Source organism: Heteronotia binoei, chromosome 4 (assembly GCF_032191835.1).
Source record: "Heteronotia binoei isolate CCM8104 ecotype False Entrance Well chromosome 4, APGP_CSIRO_Hbin_v1, whole genome shotgun sequence".
In the NCBI taxonomy this organism is placed as follows: Eukaryota; Metazoa; Chordata; class Lepidosauria; order Squamata; family Gekkonidae; genus Heteronotia; species Heteronotia binoei.
In genome coordinates, this window is record NC_083226.1 from 180,107,364 (window position 1) to 180,129,378 (window position 22,015).

Sequence of the window (22,015 nt, forward strand, 5' to 3'; positions counted from 1 at the left end):
CAAGGCCATTCCAGCAGCTGCAAGTGGAGGAGTGGGGAATCGAACCTGGTTCTCCCAGATAAGAGTCCGCACACTTAACCACTACACCAAGCTGGCTGTCACAGAAGCTGCCCTTTCAAGGACAATGTGAGGGCTATGGCTGACCCAAGGCCATTCCAGTAGCTGCAAGGGGAGGAGTGGGGAATCAAACCCAATTCTCCCAGCTAAGAGTCCACACACCAAATTGGCTCTCTGTTTGGATATAAGGCCACACACCCCTGACATCACCATTGTTTCGCACAGGGCTTTTTTGGTAGAAAAGGCCCAGCGGGGACTCATTTGCATATTAGGCCACACCCCCTGAAGCCAAGCCAAGCGGAACTGTGTTCCTGTGCGTTCCTGCTCATGCCGCACCACAAAGTTTGTTAGTCTTTAAGATACTCCTGGACTCTTGCCGACCAAGACCACTCTGTGAGTCGAAGCTTATGTCTATCAAGCTTTCGGGTGCCAAAGTGCAGTCCACCACACGGACAATCTCAGAGCCTTTTTGTAATTTTTCAGCACGCAGAACAGAACTTCGCATTCCGATCCTCCCAGTTTTCCACTGGCTCTCTTCCAGTTTCTCCAGATGACAGATGAAGAAAAACTGATGTGCTGAAGGGTGGAATCTGTGGCATTTGTCCCACTGTTTGGTGTAGTGGTTAAGTGTAGTGGTTAAGTGTGTGGACTCTTATCTGGGAGAACCCGGTTTGATTCCCCACTCCTCCACTTGCAGCTGCTGGAATGGCCTGGGGTCAGCCATAATAACATGATATAGACCTGGGGTGGCCAAACTGTGGCTCGGAAGCCACGTGGCTTTTTCACACGTATTGTGTGGCTCTCAAAGCCCCCACTGCCCCTTTGGCTGGCTTGGAGAAGGCATTTGTCTCTTTAAACCACTTCTCCAAGTCAAGCCACTAGAGCTTGGAGAATGCATTTAAAGTTAAAGCTACTTTCTTTCCAGCTCTTTCTCCTTCCTTCCTTCCTTCCTTCCTTCCTTCCTTCCTTCCTTCCTTCCTTCCTTCCTTCCTTCCTTCCTTCCTTCCTTCCTTCCTTCCTTCCTTCCTTCCTTCCTTCCTTCCTTGTGGTTCTCAAATATCTGACATTTATTCTATGTGGCTCTTATATTAAGCAAGTTTGGCCACTCCAGGGTCAACAACCGTATGGATCCCATTAAGGGGAAACAACTGTTGAAGCAATAAATATGTCAAAATAGGAGATAAGTGTGCAAGAGAATCTTTTCTAATTGTGAGGAAGTGAACTTAATAATGCCCATCTGCCCCCCACAGAAGTGCATTCTGCAGAAAGAGAAAAAATAAATGCAGTGTTTTCGTGTGGGGTTTTTTTTTGAAGGAGAAATAAGGGCAGACACATCAGAGGTATAAATAAAGCTCAGCTAGATCTATCCAGAGCAGAAGAAGTGAAGCACAGGGTGGGAATTGTTTTGCTGGCTTATCACAAAATAGTATCACTAAATCAGTAAAAGTTGGTTTGCCTCCGGGGTCGTAAAATGGGTGACAACTTTTATCAGTCGGTCATAAAACATATCCGTAGGGTTGTCAGCTCCAGGTTGGGAAATACCTGGAGATAAGAACATAAGAGAAGCCATGTTGGATCAGGCCAATGGCCCGTCCAGTCCAACACTCTGTATCACACAATGGCCTATATATACACACACACACACATCCACACAGTGACTAATAGCCACTGATGGACCTCTGCTCCTTATTTTTATCCAATCCCCTCTTGAAGCTGGCTATGCTTGTAGCCGCCGCCACCTCCTGTGGCAGTGAATTCCACATGTTAATCACCACCCTGAACAATTTAGTGTCCTCTGCAAACTTGGCCACTTCACTGCTCACTCCCAACTCCAAATCATTTATGAACAAGTTAAAGAGCATAGGACCCAGTACTGAGCCCTGCGGCACCCCACTGCTTACCGTCCTCCACTGCGAAGACTGCCCATTTATACTCACTCTCTTCTTCCCATTAATTAGCCAGTTTCTGATCCACAAGAGGACCTGTCCTTTTACTCCATGTCTCTCGAGCTTACTAAGGAGCCTTTTATGAGGAACTTTATCAAAAGCTTTCTGGAAGTCAAGGTAATCAACATCTATTGGGTCCCCTTTGTCCACATGTTTGTTCACCCCCTCAAAGAAATGTAACAGTTTAGTGAGGCAAGATCTTCCCTTACAGAGGGTTTGCAGAGGGGAGGGGCCAATAGCCACAGAGCCCACCTTCCAAAGCGGCCTTTTTCTCCAGGGGAACTGATCTCTGTCACTTGGAGATCTGTTGTAATCCCAGGAGACCTTCACCCACCACCGGAAGACTACACTACGCAGGCTTTGGTGAGAAGAAGAAGAAGATTATTTATACCCAGTCCTTCTCTCTGAACCAGAGCCTCAGAGCAGCTTACATTCTCCTTTATCTCTTTCCCCCACAACCTGTGAGGTGGGTGGGGCTGAGAGAGCTCTGACAGAAGCTGCCCTTTCAAGGACAACTCCGCAAGAGCTACGGCTGACCCAAGACCATTCCAGCAGCTGCAAGTGGAGGAGTGGGGAATCAAACCCGGTTCTCCCAGATAAGAATTCCCACATTTAAGCACTACACCAAACTGACTGAAGAAGCAGGCACCGAAGATACAATGTTATACACAATACCAAATTTATAGTCTGGATCTCTATACACATATACAACCAAATATGCTCTTACTACTTATACATGCACACAGGCCTCATTTTGGGCAAGAGCTTATGGGAGAAGAGCACCAGAACTTCTAATGTTATTGTGCTCTTTCTTTCTTATTCCCACGCACCCACCTAGGGTTGCCAATCCCCAGGTGGGGGCAGGGGATCCCCTGGTTTGGAGGCCCTCCCCCCGGTTCAGGGTCGTCAGAAAGCGGGGGGAGGGGAGGGAAATGTCTCCTGGGAACTCTATTATTCCCTATGAAGATTTATTCCCATAGAAAATCATGGAGAATTGATCTGCGGGTATCTGGGGTTCTGGGGGGGCTGTTTTTTGGAGTAGAGGCACCAAATTTTCAGCATAGCATCTAGTGCCTCTCCCCAAAATACCCCCCAAGTTTCAAAAAGATTGGACCAGGGGGTCCAATTCTATGAGCCCCAAAAGAAGGTGCCCCTATCCTTTATTATTTCCCATGGAAGGAAGGAATTGAAAAGGTGTGCCGTCCCTTTAAGTGTGCTGGCCAGAACTCCCTTTGGAGTTCAATTATGCTTGTCACAGCCTTGATCTTGGCTCCACCCCTAATGTCTCCTGGCTCCGCCTTCAAAGTCCCCAGATATTTCTTGAATTGGACTTGGCAACCCTACACCCACCCCCCTCCCCAAAATAACTTGTTTCTGGCCTCCATTGTTCAAATCCCCTGTGAGAATTTTGATGAACTCTAAGATTTGACAAACTTTCTAATTCCCCCCACACACACACACAAAACGGGGAAATAATCAAAATGTATCAAGCAGACGGATGGAAATCTTCATCCTGCCACTGTGGCCACAGAGGAGAAAGTCATTTTAAATGTATGCCAGGAGTAAGGTTTTATTAAAGGTAAAGGTAGTCAACTGTGCAAGCACCAGTCGTTTCCGACTCTAGGGTGACATTGCTTTCATGTTTTCTTGGCAGACTTTTTATGGGGTGGTTTGCCATTGCCTTCCCCAGTCATCTACCCTTTCCTCCCAGCAATCTGGGTACTCATTTTACCGACCTCGGAAGGATGGAAGGCTGAGTCAACCTGGAGCCGGCTACCTGAACCAGCTTCCTCCGGGAATCGAACTCAGGTCGTGGGCAGAGGGCTCCGACTGCAGTACTGCAGCTTTACCACTCTGCATCACGGGACTTTTATCACGACCATCTAATTCCAGAAGCGTTTTAAGGTAGATGCTGAGTTGATATAATTTAGTGCACCTTCCAGTGATGTTACGGGTGGGTGGCATATACAAATGGTTGCATATGTGTGTATAAATCCAGAATGCAAATTCGGTATTGTGTATAACAGGGGTGGCCAAACTTGCTTAACATAAGAGCCACACAGAGTAAATGTCAGATGTCTAAGAGCCACAAGACATGAATGTCAAATGTTTGAGAGTCACAAGACAGGAAGGAAGGAAGGTGGCAAGAAAGCAACTTTAACTTAAAAGAAGTACTTTTCTCCCTTTCTCACAATACAAGAACTCGTGGGCATTTGATGAAATTGCTGAGCAGACAGGTTAAAACGGATAAAAGGAAGTACTTCTTCACCCAAAGGGTGATTAACATGTGGAATTCACTGCCACAGGAGGTGGTGGCGGCCACAAGTATAGCCACCTTCAAGAGGGGTTTAGATAAAAATATGGAGCACAGGTCCATCAGTGGCTATTAGCCACAGTGTGTGTGTATATATAAAAATTTTTGCCACTGTGTGACACAGAGTGTTGGACTGGATGGGCCGTTGGCCTGATCCAACATGGCTTCTCTTATGTTCGTATATTCATTCTCCAAGCCACTGGCTGGCTTGGCTTGGAGAAGTGTTTTAAAGAGAGACGGGATGTTGGGGGCTTCAAGAGCCACACAATATGTGTGAAAGAGTCACATGTGGCTCTCAAGCCACAGTTCGGTCACCCCTGGTGTATAATATTGTTCTTTGTGTGCCTGCTTCTTCAACCCCCTGGAAACTGGTGACTTTGTATCCCATTGGTTACCCAGTGCCACCTTGAATGGGTCGTGCAGACTGAATGGCTCCAGTTCCTACACAGGGAGGTGGGGAGTGGTTTCTATCAAAGCAACTGGCCTTCTTTTTCACATTTCCTCTTGGCACTGTGAACCCCCCCAAAAAAAGCTGCCATTTCCCTCATCAGGCCTACAAAGAAGGAAGAACACACCCGCCTTACGGACGGCTTTACAGATCGGAAAATGAAACGTGGCGCCTGAAGATCCCTGTGGCCACAAGTCAACTGGACACCGGGAAAGAGTATTCAATGCAGATCGAGATCTGTATGCACCCCCCCACCCCCCCACCCCGCCTCTTCTTATCCTGCTTCTCCTTCAGCAACAATCTCCAGATTTCAAGACACAGGGATCCCAACTCCAGGTTGGGAAAATCCAGGAGATTTGGAGTGGAACTGAGGGAGAACGGAGTATAATGTGGCAGCTGTCCAAAACAGCCATTTTTGCCTGATAACAGACAGGAAGTTGGGGGCAACTCAGAGACGCCTCAGAAGCCAACTCGAAAATTCCTTCCAAATGCAAAATTTGGCACCCGTCCCTGTCTTGTATTCACCCCGTCCTCCAGCGTCCTTCTAGCAGCTCCAGAAGCAACACTGTCAAAGTGGTTAAGAACATAAGAGGAGCCCTGTTCGATCAGGCCAAGGGCCCCTCCAGTCCAACACTCTGTGTCACATAAGAACATAAGAGAAGCCCTGTTGGATCAGGCCAGTGGCCCCTCCAGTCCAACACTCTGTGTCACATAAGAACATAAGAAAAGTCCTGTTGGATCAGGACAATGCCCCATCCAGTCCAACACTCTGTGTCACATAAGAACATAAGAGAAGCCATGTTGGATCAGGCCAGTGGCCCATCCAGTCCAACACTCTGTGTCACATAAGAACATAAGAGAAGCCATGTTGGATCAGGCCAATGGCCCCTCCAGTCCAATACTCTGTGTCACATAAGAACATAAGAGAAGTCCTGTTGGATCAGGCCAGTGGCCCATCCAGTCCAACACTCTGTGTCACATAAGAACATAAGAGAAGCCCTGTTGGATCAGGCCAGTGGCCCCTCCAGTCCAACACTCTGTGTCACATAAGAAAAGTCCTGTTGGATCAGGACAATGGCCCATCCAGTCCAACACTCTGTGTCACATAAGAACATAAGAGAAGCCATGTTGGATCAGGCCAATGGCCCCTCCAGTCCAACACTCTGTGTCACATAAGCCCTGTTGGATCAGGCCAATGGCCCATCCAGTCCAACACTCTGTGTCACACAGTGGCCAATATACTTGTGTGTGTGTACACACACTACTGCACCTTTCTTAAATCTTCGTTCGCGAAGTCAAGGCGAGAGATACACACACACACACACACACACACACACACACACACACACACACATATATATATATATATATATATATATATATATATATATATATATATATATATATATATATATATATATATATATATATATATATATATATATATATATATATATACCCTATGGCTAATAGCCACTGATGGACCTCTGCTCCATATTTTTATCCAATCCCCTCTTGAAGCTGGCTATGCTTGTAGTCGCCACCTCCTGTGGCAGTGAATTCCACATGTTAATCACCCTTTGGTTGCAAGTGTTAGAGCTGAATGCCTGTCACCTCGTCGGTGTCTGGAGGCAGATGGGCACAAGCGAGTCGCCTTGGCTGTGCGGACTCACCAAGTAGTTCCAAGCCACTTCCGGCTTTTTTTACAAAAAACAACTCCCCAGAGCGCTTGAGGGCTTGGCTGTTGGGGGCAGGACCGGCTGGCTCTTGCTCCTCCGACCCCCCCCCCCATGACTAAATTCATGCACACAAAGTGCATGCCAATGACATCATGATGACGTCAATATCACCACCACCACCCCGACCTTGTGGAGGCCGGCCAAAGTCCCAAAGGCAGCGGGCGCTCTCAGAGCACGCTCGCTGCCACCACGTCCCCTCCCCGACTTTGCTGAGGCCGCCCAATTCTCCAGAAGCCTAAGCAAAGTCAGGAGGGCAATGGGGTGTGGGGAGAGGGGGTGCCTCGTGGCGTCCCTAGGCCAAGTGGCGCTCCAGACAGCCGCTTACCTTGCCTACTCCCACACACCGGCCCTGGTTGCGGGAGTAGGGTTGCCAAGTCCAATTCAAGAAATATCTGGGGACTTTGGGGGTGGAGCCAGGGGACTTTGAGGTGGAGCCAGGAGACTTTGGGGGCGGAGCCAGGAGCAAGGTTGTGACAAGCACAACTGAACTCCAAAGGGAGTCCTGGCCATCACATATCAAGGGACTGAACACCTTTTAAATGCCTTCCATCCATTGGAGATAATGAAGGATAGGGGCACCTTCTTTTGGGGCACATAGAATTGGACCCCCTGGTCCAATCTTTTTGAAACTTGGAGGGTATTTTGAGAAGATGCACCAGATGCAACGCTGCAAACTTGGGGCATCTACCTCAAAAAACAGCCCTCCCCCAGAGCCCTAGATACCCGCGGATCCATTCTCCATTATTTCCTATGGGAATACATCTCCATAGGGAATAATAAAGTTCCCAGCAGATATTTCCCTCCCCTCCCCCCGCTTTCTGACGACCCTGAAGCGGAGGGAGGGCCTCCAAACCGGGGGATCCCCTGCCCCCACCTGGGGATTGGCAACCCTATGGAGGAGTCAAAAAGAGCGGTCCAGCGTCTGAGGCAACCCCCCCCCCCCCCCCATCGGATCGTGCCAAGCCACCTCAAGCATGTGGAGGGTTCGGGACGGTTCTTTTTGAGTCAGCCCGATTTGGGACGCCTCCAATCCGCGTCTGTCTGTCGCAGAACTGGTCTCTGTAGTCTGGAGATCTGGTATAAAATCTGGGAGATCCCCAGGCCTCTGCCTACACAAGCCCGTACCATTCCTATGAGCACTGCATTGTTTCCTAGCAATGTCTTCAAGACAAAGTACTGCAACATCTTTCTCCTTGGCATTTAGCCAGGCTCGTATTGTCATCGCTGTGTCTAATACTTAAATGGTTGGCTCCTGTGTAGATAAGGAAAGCAACACAATGGAGCTACCCACAAGACAGATTGTGCGGAACCGTGATCCCATTTCCAGACTTCTGAGATCAGTGTTTGCCAAGTCCAATTTAAGAACTATCTGGGGACTTTGGGGTGGAGCTAGGAGACTTTGGGGGTGGAGCCAGGAGACATTAGGGGTGGAGCCAAGATCAAGGCTGTGACAAGCATCATTGAACTCCAAAGGGAGTTCTGGCCATCACATTTAAAGGGACGGCACACCTTTTCAATGCCTTCCTTCCATAGGAAATAGTGAAAGATAGGGGCATCTTCTTTTGACTCCTAGAATTGGACCCCCTGGTCCAAATCGTTTTGAAACTTAGGGGGTATTTTGGAGAGAGGCACTAGATGCTGTACTGAAAATTTGGTGCCTCTACCTCAAAAAGCAGCCCCCGCAGAGCCCCAGATACTCGCGGATCCATTCTCCATTATTTCCTATGGGAATACATCTCCATAGGGAATAATAAAGTTCCCAGCAGATATTTCCCTCCCCTCCCCCTGCTTTCTGATGACCCTGAAGCGGGGGGAGGGTCTCCAAACTGGGGGATCCCCTGCCCCCACCTGGGGATTGGCAACCCTACTCCTCAGTGGCTCAGGGGTAGGTTTCCAAACCTTCAGGTGGGGCTTGGAGATCTCCTAGAATTACAGCTCAAATGCCAAACTACAGAGCTCAGCTGCCCTGTAGTTCCCCAAGGTGGCATAAATTCATAGAGTTGGAAGAGACCTCCAGGGTCATCTAGTTCAACCCCCTGCACAATGCAGGAAACCCACAAACACCTCTCCCTAAATTCACAGGATCCTCAGTGCTGCCAGATGGCCATCGAGCCTCTGTTTTAAAACCTTCAAGGAAGGCGACCCCACCACCTCCTGAGGAAGCCTGTTCCACTGAGGAACCGCTCTAACACTGCAATCCTAAGGACACTTTCCTGGGAGTAAACGCCATTGAATAGACTGTAGTAGAATTCAGACCTGCTTAGGATTGCTCTGTAAATGACAGGAAGTTCTCCCTAATGTTCAGCTGGAAACTCTTTTGATTTAATTTCAACCCACTGGTTCTGGTTCGACCTTCTGGGGCCACAGAAAACAATTCCACGCCATCCTCAAGTACTTGAAGATGGTGATCATATCACCCCTCAGCCACCTCCTCTCCGTGCCAAACATGCCCAGCTCCTTCAATCTTTCGTCATAGGACTTAGTCTCTGGACCCCTCACCATCTTCGTCGCCCTCCTCTGGACCCGTCCCAGCTTGTCTATATCCTTCTTAAAATGTGGTGCCCAAAACTGATCACAATACTCCAGGTGAGGCCCTACCAGAGCAAAGCGATACCATCACATCACGTGACCTGGACACTAGACTTCTGTTGATACAGCCCAAAATTGCATTTGCCTTTTTAGCCGCAGCATCACACTGTTGACTCATGTTCAGTGTATGGTCCACTAAGACCCCGAGATCCTTTTCACACAGACTACTGCTAAGACGTACTACTGCATCTACCCAGTCTTTCAGAAAGTGGGCAAGGGAGCGTCAGCAACTCTAGGTCTGGAAATTCTTAGGGGGGTGGAACCTGGGGAAGGTGGGGCTTGGTGAAGGGCGGGACCTCAGCAGGGTATAATTCCACAGAATCCACCTTCCAAAGCAGCCATTTTCTCCAGGGGAACTGATCTCAGAAGTCTGGAAATGAGCTGTTGTAATTCGGGGAGATGGAAGTCGGCCACCACAGATTAGGGTTGCCAAGTCCCCAGTTCGCTCGCGTGCTCCGCGATGACGTCACCCGGAAGCGACAGCATCAAAATGGCCGCGCCCACGTGGGGCCGCTCTAGGCATTTCCGGGAAAACTCTATGGTTTCCTCAGATGCTCTCGCCATTTGGGAGGGAAAACTATTGTACCATAGAGTTTTCCCTCCCAAATGGCTAGAGCGTCCGGGAAAACCATGGAGTTCTCCTGGAAACGCCTAGAGTGGCCCCGCACGGGCACCACCATTTTGATGATGTCACTTCCAACGTGGGCCGGCAGGTCGGGAAGCTCCAGAGCAGGGGATTCCCCGCTTGGCAGCCCTACCGTAGAGCAAGGCCACTGCTTGGTGGAAACCACCTCTTGGTTCCCACCCTGAAACAGCTGCTGCGTGAGGAATGGAAATGCTGCAACCTTCTCTGAGGTGCAGCAGACCTGAGGCCAAGGCTGGAAGAAAACGTGTCCCTTTTTGGTTGATGGGATCTCTGTGGTCTGGAGGTCTGTTGTAATGTAATTCCAAGAGCTCTCCAGCCATCTCCTGAAGGATTACCCAGGGCTTGAATTCAGCAGGAGCTCACAGGAGCACAGCTCCTGAACCTCCAGCCAGGGTCTGCACCAGAGAACTCCCCACGGCAGACAGATCCCGGGGCATATGCACATGAGAGATGCTACTGAGCTCCTGCACCTTTTTTTCCCCTACAAAATGACCCCTGAGGTTACCAGTCCTGCAGATTCAGCAGGAGCTCACAGGAGCACAGCTCCTGAACCTTTCTGATGGTTCTCCCTCTTCCTCCTCGCCTACCTTGTCCACTGAATAGGAGGTGCAGCTGCATAACAATCCCTGGATGAGGAGAGCAGGCAGCCAGCCAGCCACCAGGAGCTTTGCCACACCCCCAGCAGCCCTCATTAACCCCTGGAGAAGCCCACGCCACCCCTTCTCCACATGTAATTTTGGGTGGTGAGTGGCTTGCTGGCCTTTTGACTGGGGGGGGGGGCAGCCCTGGAGAGCCCCAGGCTCGCCCGGGGCTCTCCTTTCTTGCGTTGGGTTGCTTTTGGCTAGGGGTGGGGCGGGGTGGAATATGCTAATGAGTTATGCTAATGAGCTCCACCACCTATTTTTCTACAGGACGACCCCTGCCTAAAAGGATGCCACGAGATCTCCAAATTGTCCCTCCTCCGCTCCGTGAGTCTTCACCGGTCCCCAGCTCATGGGTAAGAATAGCTGACCCTGAACTCTCTGTTGTTCTTACAGGGTCTCTTTGTCAATGTTTTGGAATCTGGAATCATTTGGCTAATCAGATTGTCCAGCTGATCCCTTCCCATTCCTGCTGAACCTCCAATGCTTAATCCACGCACTAAATGAGATTCTAGAGAATCCAGAAGGGTTTGCAACATCACTTGACATCACATGCAGGGGAGGGGGGGGAGAGAACGCACCGCTACGGAGTCGAAGCAGGCAAGAAAAAAGGTGGGGCCAAGATTCCAAACTAAAAGCTCCCCCTACCCCCTACAAACACACACACACAAATAGATGAAGCCTTAATATACTCCAGGACCGAGAAATGTTAAGAGCAGCTGTATGTTGATGCCAGAAGGAAAACTGATTTCCTTTCAATGAACCAATGAACAGCTAGATTCTATCCTGCGTGGTGTTGTGGTTAAGAGCGGTGGACTTTAATCTAGTGAACCTGGCTTGATTCCCCACTCCTTCTCCTCCGATGAAGTCTGCTGGGTGACCTTGGGTCAGTCACCGTTCTCTCAGAACTCTCTCAGCCCCACCTACCTCACAAGCAACGTTCCCTCTAAGCTGCAGAGTCTCGCGAGCAAAAATTCTACTTTGTGAGCTGCTGGCATTAAAGTCGTGAGCTACTGGCATGAAAGCTGTTGGGCTGCTGCATAAATGATTGTGCTCCGGGGTCATCTTTCCTGAGCTGAGACAAAAAATGGGTGAGCTGGAGGCTAAAAATCTGTGAGCTAGCTCTGCTAACTCAGCTTGGAGGGAACACTGCTCACAGGGTGTCTGTTGTGGGGAAGAGGCAGGGAAGGACCGGAAAGGAGCCACTCCACTTAGGGTAGAGCAAAGCAGAATATAAAAACCTGCTCTTCTTCTTCACCGGCACCTCCGAAACCAACAGGAATATATGGTTTCAAGCGACAAAGCTCCGTTGGCCAGCTGCATGGTTTCTACTCTCAAAAGCTTCTATCCTGAAAAGCTTGTTTGTCCCTTAGATGCTACCGGATTCGAATCTAGCTGTTGCATGGAAGACCAACAGGGCTACCCTCAGGAACGGTGTTCAACACATGTCAGGATCCTTATTCCGAGATGCTTTTTAGAAATCCGACCATGTCAGACCTCACCACGACCACCTCCACCAGCTGCGCTTTCTCCCCTGCTCCCGAAACTGGGTGAGGCTTAACATATATGAGATTTAACGTATATGTAACTGCCTTATACTGAATCAGACCCATAGAATCATAGATCATAGAGTTGGAAGGGACCTCCAAGGTCATCTAGTCCAACCCCCTGCACAATGCAGGAAACTCACAAATACCTCCCCCTAAATTCACAGGATCCTCATTGCTGTCAGGTGGCCATCTAGCCTCTGTTGAAAAACCTCCAAGGAAGGAGAGCCCACCACCTCCTGAGTTGAAAGGGACCTCCAGGATTGTCTAGTCCAACCCCTTGCACAATGCAGGAAACTCACAAGCACCTCCCCCTAAATTCACAAGATCCTCATTGCTGTCAGATGGTCATCTAGCCTCTGTTGAAAAACCTCCAAGGAAGGAGAGCCCACCACCCTCAGTCCATCAAAGTCAGTATTGACTCCTCAGACTGGCAGCGGCTCTCCAGGGTCTCAAGCTGAGGTTTTTCATGCCTATTTGCCTGGACCCTTTTTAGTTGGTGATGCCAGGGATTGAACCTGGGGCCTTCTGCTTACCAAGCAGATGCTCTACCACTGAGCCACCTTCCCTCCCCAAATTATATGAACATATATGAACATATGAAGCTGCCTTCTACTGAATCACACCCATCAAAGTCAGTCTTCTCTACTCAGAATGGAAGCGGCTCTCCAGGGTCTCAAGCTGAGGTTTTTCACACCTCTTTGCCTGAACCCTTTTTAGTTGGAGATGCCGGGGATTGAACCTGGGACCTTCTGCTTACCAAGCAGATGCTCTACCACTGAGCCACCGTCCCTCCCTAACACTTATGAGGCTCTCCAGGGTCTCAAGCTGAGGTTTTTCACACCTATTTGCCTGGACCCTTTTTAGTTGGAGATGCCGGGGATTGAACCTGGGACCTTCTGCTTACCCAGCAGATGCTCTGCCACTGAGCTATCGTCCCTCCCTAACACTTATGAGGCTCTCCAGGGTCTCAAGCTGAGGTTTTTCATGGCTATTTGCCTGGACCCTTTTTAGGTGGAGATGCTGGGAATTGAACCTGGGACCTTCTGCTTACCAAGCAGATGCTCTACCACTCAGCCACAGCCCCATTCATGGCTCTCCAGGGTCTCAAGCTGAGGTTATTTACGCATATTTGCATGGACCCTTTTTAGTTGGAGATGCCGAGGATTCAACCTGGGACCTTCTGCTTATCAAGCAGATGCTCTCCCACTGAGCCACAGCCCCATTCATGGCTCTCCAGGGTCTCAAGCTGAGGTTTTTTATGCCTACTTGCCTGGACCCTTTTTAGTTGGAGATGCCGGGGATTGAACCTGGGACCTTCTGCTTACCAAGCAGATGCTCTACCACTGAGCCACTGTCCCTCCCATCACTTAAGAGGCTCTCCAGGGTCTTAAGCTGAGGTTTTTCACACCTATTTGTCTGGACGCTTTTTAGTTGGAGATGCCGGGGATTGAACCTGGGACCTTCTGCTTACCCAGCAGGTACTCTGCCACTGAGCTATCGTCCCTCCCTAACACTTATGAGGCTCTCCAGGGTCTCAAGCTGAGGTTTTTCATGGCTATTTGCCTGGACCCTTTTTAGGTGGAGATGCTGGGAATTGAACCTGGGACCTTCTGCTTACCAAGCAGATGCTCTACCACTCAGCCACAGCCCCATTCATGGCTCTCCAGGGTCTCAAGCTGAGGTTATTTACGCATATTTGCATGGACCCTTTTTAGTTGGAGATGCCGAGGATTCAACCTGGGACCTTCTGCTTATCAAGCAGATGCTCTCCCACTGAGCCACAGCCCCATTCATGGCTCTCCAGGGTCTCAAGCTGAGGTTTTTTATGCCTACTTGCCTGGACCCTTTTTAGTTGGAGATGCCGGGGATTGAACCTGGGACCTTCTGCTTACCAAGCAGATGCTCTACCACTGAGCCACTGTCCCTCCCATCACTTAAGAGGCTCTCCAGGGTCTTAAGCTGAGGTTTTTCACACCTATTTGTCTGGACACTTTTTAGTTGGAGATGCCGGGGATTGAACCTGGGACCTTCTGCTTACCGAACAGGTACTCTGCCACTGAGCCATCGTCCCTCCCTAACACTTATGAGGCTCTCCAGGGTCTCAAGCTGAGGTTTTTCACACCTATTTGCCTGGACCCTTTTTAGGTGGAGAGGCTGGGAATTGAACCTGGGACCTTCTGCTTACCAAGCAGATGCTCTACCACTCAGCCACAGCCCCATTCATGGCTCTCCAGGGTCTCAAGCTGAGGTTATTCACGCCTATTTGCATGGACCCTTTTTAGTTGGAGATGCCGGGGATTCAACCTGGGTCCTTCTGCTTCCCAAGCAGATGCTCTACCACTCAGCCACAGCCCCATTCATGGCTCTCCAGGGTCTCAAGCGGAGGTTTTTCACGCCTACTTGCCTGGACCCTTTTTAGTTGGATATACTGGGAATTGAACCTGGGACCTTCTGCTTGCAAAGCGGATGCTCTACCACTGAGCCACCATCCCACTTCCGATGGTCCATCCTCTGGGCTGCTGGGGAAAATCCCTGGCGCTCTTACAAAACCCTCTGGATCGATCAGCCTCTGAAGGTGGACCAGCTGAACTGGTCTCACACCCCTGAGAAGTTTCACATCTCTTCAGAGTTGAGACCTGGCTGGGTAGTGAACTGCCCTTGGCAAAGGAGTGATATGGAGCTTCCCTGTTTTCCAGGTCCTCCTCCAGATCTGGGACGGGAACCAAATTGGGACAGTGTCTTGCTTCATGGGTATTTGGAGACAGACCCATAATTAATACGGAAGCGATGGAGTCCAAGCCACGCCCAACAAGACAGCCTTCGTATGTCGAAGTCTCCCAGGACAAGGAGTCGAGAGGTAGAGTTTGGGTCATTCCCACCACTGCTGAGAGACCATATCATAAGAACCTCATAAAAGCCCTGCAGGCTCAGACCAGCGAAGGTCCATCTAGTCCAGCATCCTGTCTTGACCAACCAGTTTCTCTGGAGGGCCAACAACAGGGCAGAGGCCAAGCCCTGATGTTGCCTCTTGGCTCTGGGATTCAGAGGATTATCGGGAGGGTCTTCTCAGTCACCACGGCTAGTCCCCCCACCTCAGGGTCATCAGAAAGTGCGGGGGAGGGGGATGTCTGTTGGGTATTCCATTATTCCCTGTGGAAACTGATTCTCGTAGGGTATAATGGAGAATTGATCCGTGGGTATCTGAGCCTCAGCAAGGGGCTGTTTTTTTTTAGGTAGAGGCACCAAATTTTCAGCATAGCATTCGGTGCCTCTCCCCAAAACACCCTCCAGGTTTCAAAAGGATTGGGCCAGGGGATTCCATTCTATGAGCGCAGCTTTGGAAGCAAGGAACAATACCAGAGAAATGGGATTGGATCGTGAAAGTTTTATCGTGGAGTGAGATGGACAAATTAACTAAAACTTTAGGAAACTATGACTTAGATTTATTCAAAAAGGAGTGGAAGAAATTCAAAGGATATATGGAGAAAGAGTGGAACGTAAAAAGACACTGGACAATTTTTTAGTATTAATCAAAAGTATTATATTCTGATAGATTAGTGGTACCTTTAGAATTAAATGCAAATTTATAACTTCGGGGAAGTCAATATTGGAGGGGGTGTGTGTGAAATATCATATGGTTTAGTATAAGAAAAAGATAATTAAATATTGTAACCATGTGTTGTTAATAAATTGTTAAAACACAAAAATTCTATGAGCCCCCAAAGAAGGTGCCCCTGTCCTTCATTATTTCCAATGGAGGGAGGGCATTTAAAAAGTGTGCGGTCCCTTTAAATGTGATGGCCAGAACTCCCTTTGGAGTTCACTTATGCTTGTCACGAACTACTTCTTCCTGGCTCCACCCCCAAAGTCTCCTGGCTCCACCCCCAAAGTCCCCAGATGTTTCTTGGATGTGGCAACCCTTCTATGCCATGAATTCACTTCTGGAAAAAAAACCTGAGATCCGTCCTCTCTAGAAATTACCAAAAATTGCTATAGTTTTACCATCGTTTCCAGCAATTCCTTCAGATGCATAGCATTACTTCTGGGTGTTCTTGGCAGTGACATCACACTATTGCCGCCACTATTTTTTAAATGCTTTCTCCTGCCAGCTGCTGAAAAGCTGCTGGGCGACACCCTTCCAGGACAGAGGATTTCCCACTGCCCAAAGGCACATGGCCGCCCTACTAAGAACATAAGAGAAGCCCTGTTGGATCAGGCCAGTGGCCCATCCAGTCCAACACTCTGTGTCACATAAGAACATCAGAGAAGCCATGTTGGATCAGGCCAGTGGCCCATCCAGTCCAACATTCTGTGTCACATAAGAACATAAGAGAAGCCATGTTGGATCAGGCCAGTGGCCCATCCAGTCCAACATTCTGTGTCACATAAGAACATAAGAGAAGCCATGTTGGATCAGGCCAGTGGCCCCTCCAGTCCAACACTCTGTGTCACATAAGAACATAAGAGAAGCCATGTTGGATCAGGCCAGTGGCCCATCCAGTCCAACACTATGTCTCACATAAGAACATAAGAGAAGCCATGTTGGATCAGGCCAGTGGCCCATCCAGTCCAACACTGTGTCACATAAGAGAAGCCATGTTGGATCAGGCCAATGGCCCATCCAGTCCAACACTGTGTCACATAAGAGAAGCCATGTTGGATTAGGCCAGTGGCCCATCCAGTCCAACACTGTGTCACATAAGAGAAGCCATGTTGGATCAGGCCAATGGCCCATCCAGTCCAACACTCTGTGTCACATAAGAGAAGCCATGTTGGATCAAGCCAATGGCCCATCCAGTCCAACACTCTGTCACACAGTAGCCAAAAAACCCAGGCGCCATCAGGAGGTCCACCAGTGGGGCCAGAACACTAGAAGTCCTCCCACTGTGCCCCCCCAAGCACCAAGAATACAGAGCATCACTTGCCCCAGACAGAGACTTCCAACAATACGCTGTGGCTAATAGCCACTGATGGAGCTCTGCTCCATATGCTTATCCAATCCCCTCTTGAAGCTGTCTATGCTTATAGCCACCACCCCCTCCTGGGGCAGTGAATTCCACGTGTTAATCACCCTTCGGATGAAGAAGGACTTCCTTTTATCCATTCTAACACAACTGCTCAGCCATTTCATTCAGTCCCCGCGAGTTCTCATATTGTGAGAAAGGGAGAAAAGTCCTCCTTTCTCTACCTTCTCCATCCCATGCATAATTTTGCCGACCTCGATCATGTCACCCCGCAGTCGATGTTTCTCCAAGCTAAAGAGCCCCAACTATCTCTCTGTACCTGCCAGTTCTCCTGCTGGTTAGCAGCACCTTCCCTTCTGACCAAGGCCAGACACAACAGAGCCCCAAAACATAGATTACACAAACCCCAGGTACCCAGAACTCCCCTGTGTACCAGCAAGAAAAAAGAAAATGCCCCAAACTTTATGTCAAAGAGGTGGTGGTGGAATGGGATCCTCTGGCCAAATCTTTTTGGGACTTGGGGGGGGGGGGGGGTTGGAGGGGAGAGTCCCCTGCAGGTCCCCTGCAAATTTGGGGGCTCTCCCTCAAACCCCCTCCCCTCCAGGCAGCCTCAAATATACCCCATTTGCCATTGATTTCAATGGCCCATAGGGTATAATAGGGCCGCATATTCAGAAATAGCCGCGCATCTACCGTATATGTGGCTATTCCAAATGCGGTATTCGACAGTATACGGGGGTTCCGAATTTTCTCCCCCCGTATACTTCCGAATCCGTGTAATACCGATTTTTTTTTTTTTTTTGCACATCACTAGTGGGGTCTCCTTCTTTGGAGGTTTTAAAGCAGAATCTAGATGGCCATCTGACAGGAATGCTGATTCTGTGAATTTAGGCATATCATGAGAGGGAGGGCAGAAAGTATAGCAAGAGCGGTTCGTTCTCATGGCTCCTTCTGACACGCTCGGGGGAACGCTGATGGCCAGTTTGGGGCCGGGAAGCAATCTTCTCAGGCTAGTTTGGCAAAGATCCTGGAGTTTTTGGTGTTTTTTTCCCCATCTTCTGGGCATGGAGCAGGGGTCACTAAAGTTGGGGGGGGAGGTATTTGTAATTTCCCTGCATTGTGCAGGGGGTTGGACTAGATTGGGGTGACCGAACTGTGGCTCGGGAGCCATAAATGCATTTAAAAGTTAAAGTTGCTTTCTTTCCACCTCTCCCCATGTATTTTCCTTCCTTTCCTTTCCTTTCCTTTCCTTTCCTTTCCTTTCCTTTCCTTTCCTTTCCTTTCCTTTCCTTTCCTTTCCTTCCTTCCTTCCTTCCTTCCTTCCTTCCTTCCTTCCTTCCTTTCCTTTCCTTTCCTTTCCTTTCCTTCCTTTCCTTTCCTTCCTTCCTTCCTTCCTTCCTTCCTTCCTTTCCTTTCCTTTCCTTCCTTCCTTCCTTCCTTCCTTCCTTCCTTCCTTCCCTTCCCTTCCCTTCCCTTCCTTCCTTCCTTCCTTCCTTTCCTTTCCTTTCCTTTCCTTTCCTTTCCTTTCCTTTCCTTCCTTCCCTTCCTTCCTTCCTTCCCTTCCTTCCTTCCTTCCTTCCCTTCCCTTCCCTTCCCTTTCCTTCCTTCCTTCCTTCCTTCCTTCCTTCCTTTCCTTTCCTTTCCTTCCTTCCCTTCCTTCCTTCCTTCCTTCCTTCCTTCCTTCCTTCCTTCCTCCCTTCCCTTCCCTTCCCTTCCTTCCTTCCTCCCTTCCCTTCCCTTCCCTTTCCTCCCTTCCTCCCTTCCTTCCTTCCTTCCTTCCTTCCTTCCTTCCTTCCCTTCCCTTCCCTTCCCTTCCCTTCCCCTTCCTTCCTTCCTTCCTTCCTTCCTTCCTTCCTTCCTTTCCTTTCCTTTCCTTTCCTTTCCTTCCTTCCCTTCCTTCCTTCCTTCCTTCCTTCCTTCCTTCTTTCCTTTCCTTTCCTTTCCTTTCCTTCCCTTCCTTCCTTCCTTCCCTTCCTTCCTTCCTTCCTTCCTTCCTTCCTTCCTTCCCTTCCCTTCCCTTCCTTCCTTCCTTTCCTTTCCTTTCCTTTCCTTTCCTTTCCTTCCTTCCCTTCCTTCCCTTCCTTCCTTCCTTCCTTCCTTCCTTCCTTCCTTCCTTCCTTCCCTTCCCTTCCTTCCTTCCTTCCTTCCTTCCTTCCTTCCTTCCTTCCTTCCTTCCTTCCTTCCTTTCCTTTCCTTTCCTTTCCTTTCCTTTCCTTTCCTTTCCTTCCCTTCCTTCCTTCCTTCCTTCCTTCCTCCCTTCCCTTCCTTCCTTCCTTCCTTCCTTCCTTCCTTCCTTCCTTCCTTCCTTCCTTTCCTTCCTTTCCTTTCCTTCCTTCCTTCCTTCCTTCCTTCCTTCCTTCCTTCCAACATCTAACGTTCATGTCTCGTGGCTCTCAAACAACTGATGTTTATTCTATGTGGCTGTTACATTAAGCAAGTTTGGCCATCTCTGGACTAGATGACCCCAAAGGTCCCTTCCAACTCTAGGATTCAGAGCCCTCAAAACAGCAAACGTGTATCCATAACACAAATATTGCCAGACCAGGAGGGCTCGGCCAAGCCCACGCTCTTCCCCAAAGGGCCACAGCAGAGGAAAGACCCCCTGCTGCTCCAATGCCAATCCAGGGACAGCTGAAGCTTTTGGGGCCCGATCGCACGGCTTCTGGGTGACAAGCTAGGAAAACATTTACTCTGTTCTGGTAAGACCTCATCAGGAGTATTGTGTTCAGTTTTGGGCACCACATTTTAAGAAGGATATAGACATGCTGGAAGGGGTCCAGAGGAGGGTGACAAAGATGGTGAGGGGTCTGGAGACCAAGTCCTATGAAGATAGGTTGAAGGAGCTGGGCATGTTTCGCCTGGAGAGGAGGCGGCTAAGAGGGGATATGATCACCATGGAGAGGGACGGTGGCTCAGTGGTAGAGCATCTGCTTGGGAAGCAGAAGGTCCCAGGTTCAATCCCTGGCATCTCCCAAAAAGGGTCCAGGCAAATAGGTGTGAAAAAACTTCAGCTTGAGACCCTGGAGAGCTGCTGCCAGTCTGAGAAGACAATACTGATTTTGATGGACCAAAGGTCTGATTCAGGATAAGGCAGCTTCATATGTTCACCATCTCCAAGTACTTGAAGGGCTGTCCTATAGACGATGGTGCAGAATTGTTTTCTGTGGCCCCAGAAGGTAGGACCAGAACCAACGGGTTGAAATTAAATCAAAAGAGTTTCCGGCTCAACATTAGGAAGAACTTCCTGACCGTTAGAGCAGTTCCTCAGTGGAACAGGCTTCCTCGGAAGGTGGTGGGCTCTCCTGCCTTGGAGGTTTTTCAACGGAGGCTAGATGGCCACCTGACAGCAATGAGGATTCTGTGAATTTAGGGGGAGGTTTTTGTGAGTTTCCTGCCTTGTGCAGGGGGGGTGGACTAGATGACCCTAGGGGTACCTTCCAGCTCTATGATTCAGCCACTCACCTGCCCTGATGTTCCCGGCCCCCTCTTCGGGTGTCCCACCAGAATTCCTCAGGCCCAAGGCAGGTGTCGGAGTCTCTCACCACACTGCTGTCTCCCGTCTGAGGTAATTCCTGAGTGTCTGAGAAGTATCGGCTGTGCTTCGGTCAGGGACAGCTTTCCATGTGCCTGGGGTTAAGCCTCTTTCCTTCTGGCTTACGGGGCTAATTACGTGTTGTCGCTGTGCTTAATTTGGCCGGGGCCACCAAGGGGAGAGAAGCCGCCCTCAGAAAGGGAACCCAGCGGCGCCCCTTGCGAAAGCGGGGCCTTTTCCCTGGGAGAGGCAAACGATCACTTTCCTCCCAATTAAAGCTTAACCATAGGTTTCTCTCCAGGGTGCTCCTTCCCGCCACCTCCCTAAGAAGTTTAGGAAACCACGCTGAGTTGTAGTAGCAGCCACCTGGCCAGCCTAGTAAATAAAGCCACGTGCCTACGTTTCTGTTTCCTCATTTCATGACTCACCCAGAGCATCTTGCTTCACAAGAACTCTGGGTTCAAGGGACTCCAGCCTCCAAATGGGACTGGAAATGCAGGTCACCTCCAGAAGACAGATCAGCTCCCCTGGAGAAAATGGATGCTTTGGAGAGTGGACATCACACCCCATTTGGAGAGCTGGTTTGGTGTAGTGGTGAAGTGTGCAGACTCTTATCTGGGAGAACCGGGTTTGATTCCCCACTCCTCCACTTGCACCTGCTAGTATGGCCTTGGGTCAGCCATAGCTCTGGCAGAGGTTGTCCTTGAAAGGGCAGCTGCTGGGAGAGCCCTCTCCAGCCCCACCCACCTCACAGGGTGACTGTTGTGGGGGAGGAAGGTAAAGGAGATTGTGAGCTGCTCTGAGACTCTTCAGAGTGGAGGGCGGGATATAAATCCAATATCTTCTTCTTCTTCTTCTTCTTCCCCACTGACTTCCCAGTCCCTAAAGTCTGCATACATTCTCAAGCTCTATCTATTGATGGGTGGCCACTCCGACTTTACCCCGGAAAATCTAGACCTGGCTCTTCAAGCCGTAGCATCTTGGCTCAGGCTGAGTCGGTTGAAGCTGAATCCGGCAAAGACGGAGGTTCTCTATCTGAGTCGGGGTAGTCCAGGAAGGGAGAGCTGGAGACTGACCAAGAGAGAGATCTTGGGGTCGTGGTAGAGAACTCACTGAAAACGTCAAGACAGTGTGCGATTGCAATAAAAAAGGCCAACGCCATGCTGGGAATTATTAGGAAGGGAATTGAAAACAAATCAGCCGGTACCATAATGCCCCTGTATAAATCGATGGTGCGGTCTCATTTGGAGTACTGTGTGCAGTTCTGGTCGCCGCACCTCAAAAAGGATATTATAGCATTGGGAAAAGTCCAGAAAAGGGCAACTAGAATGATTAAAGGTTTGGAACACTTTCCCTACGAAGAAAGGTTAAAACCTTTGGGGCTCTTTAGCTTGGAGAAATGTCGACTGCGGGGTGACATGAGAGAGGTTTACAAGATTATGCATGGGATGGAGAAAGTAGAGAAAGAAGTACTTTTCTCTCTTTCTCACAATACAAGAACTTGTGGGCATTCACTGAAATTGCTGAGCAGTCAGGTTAAAACGGATAGAAGGAAGTCCTTCTTCACTCAAAGGGTGATTCACATGTGG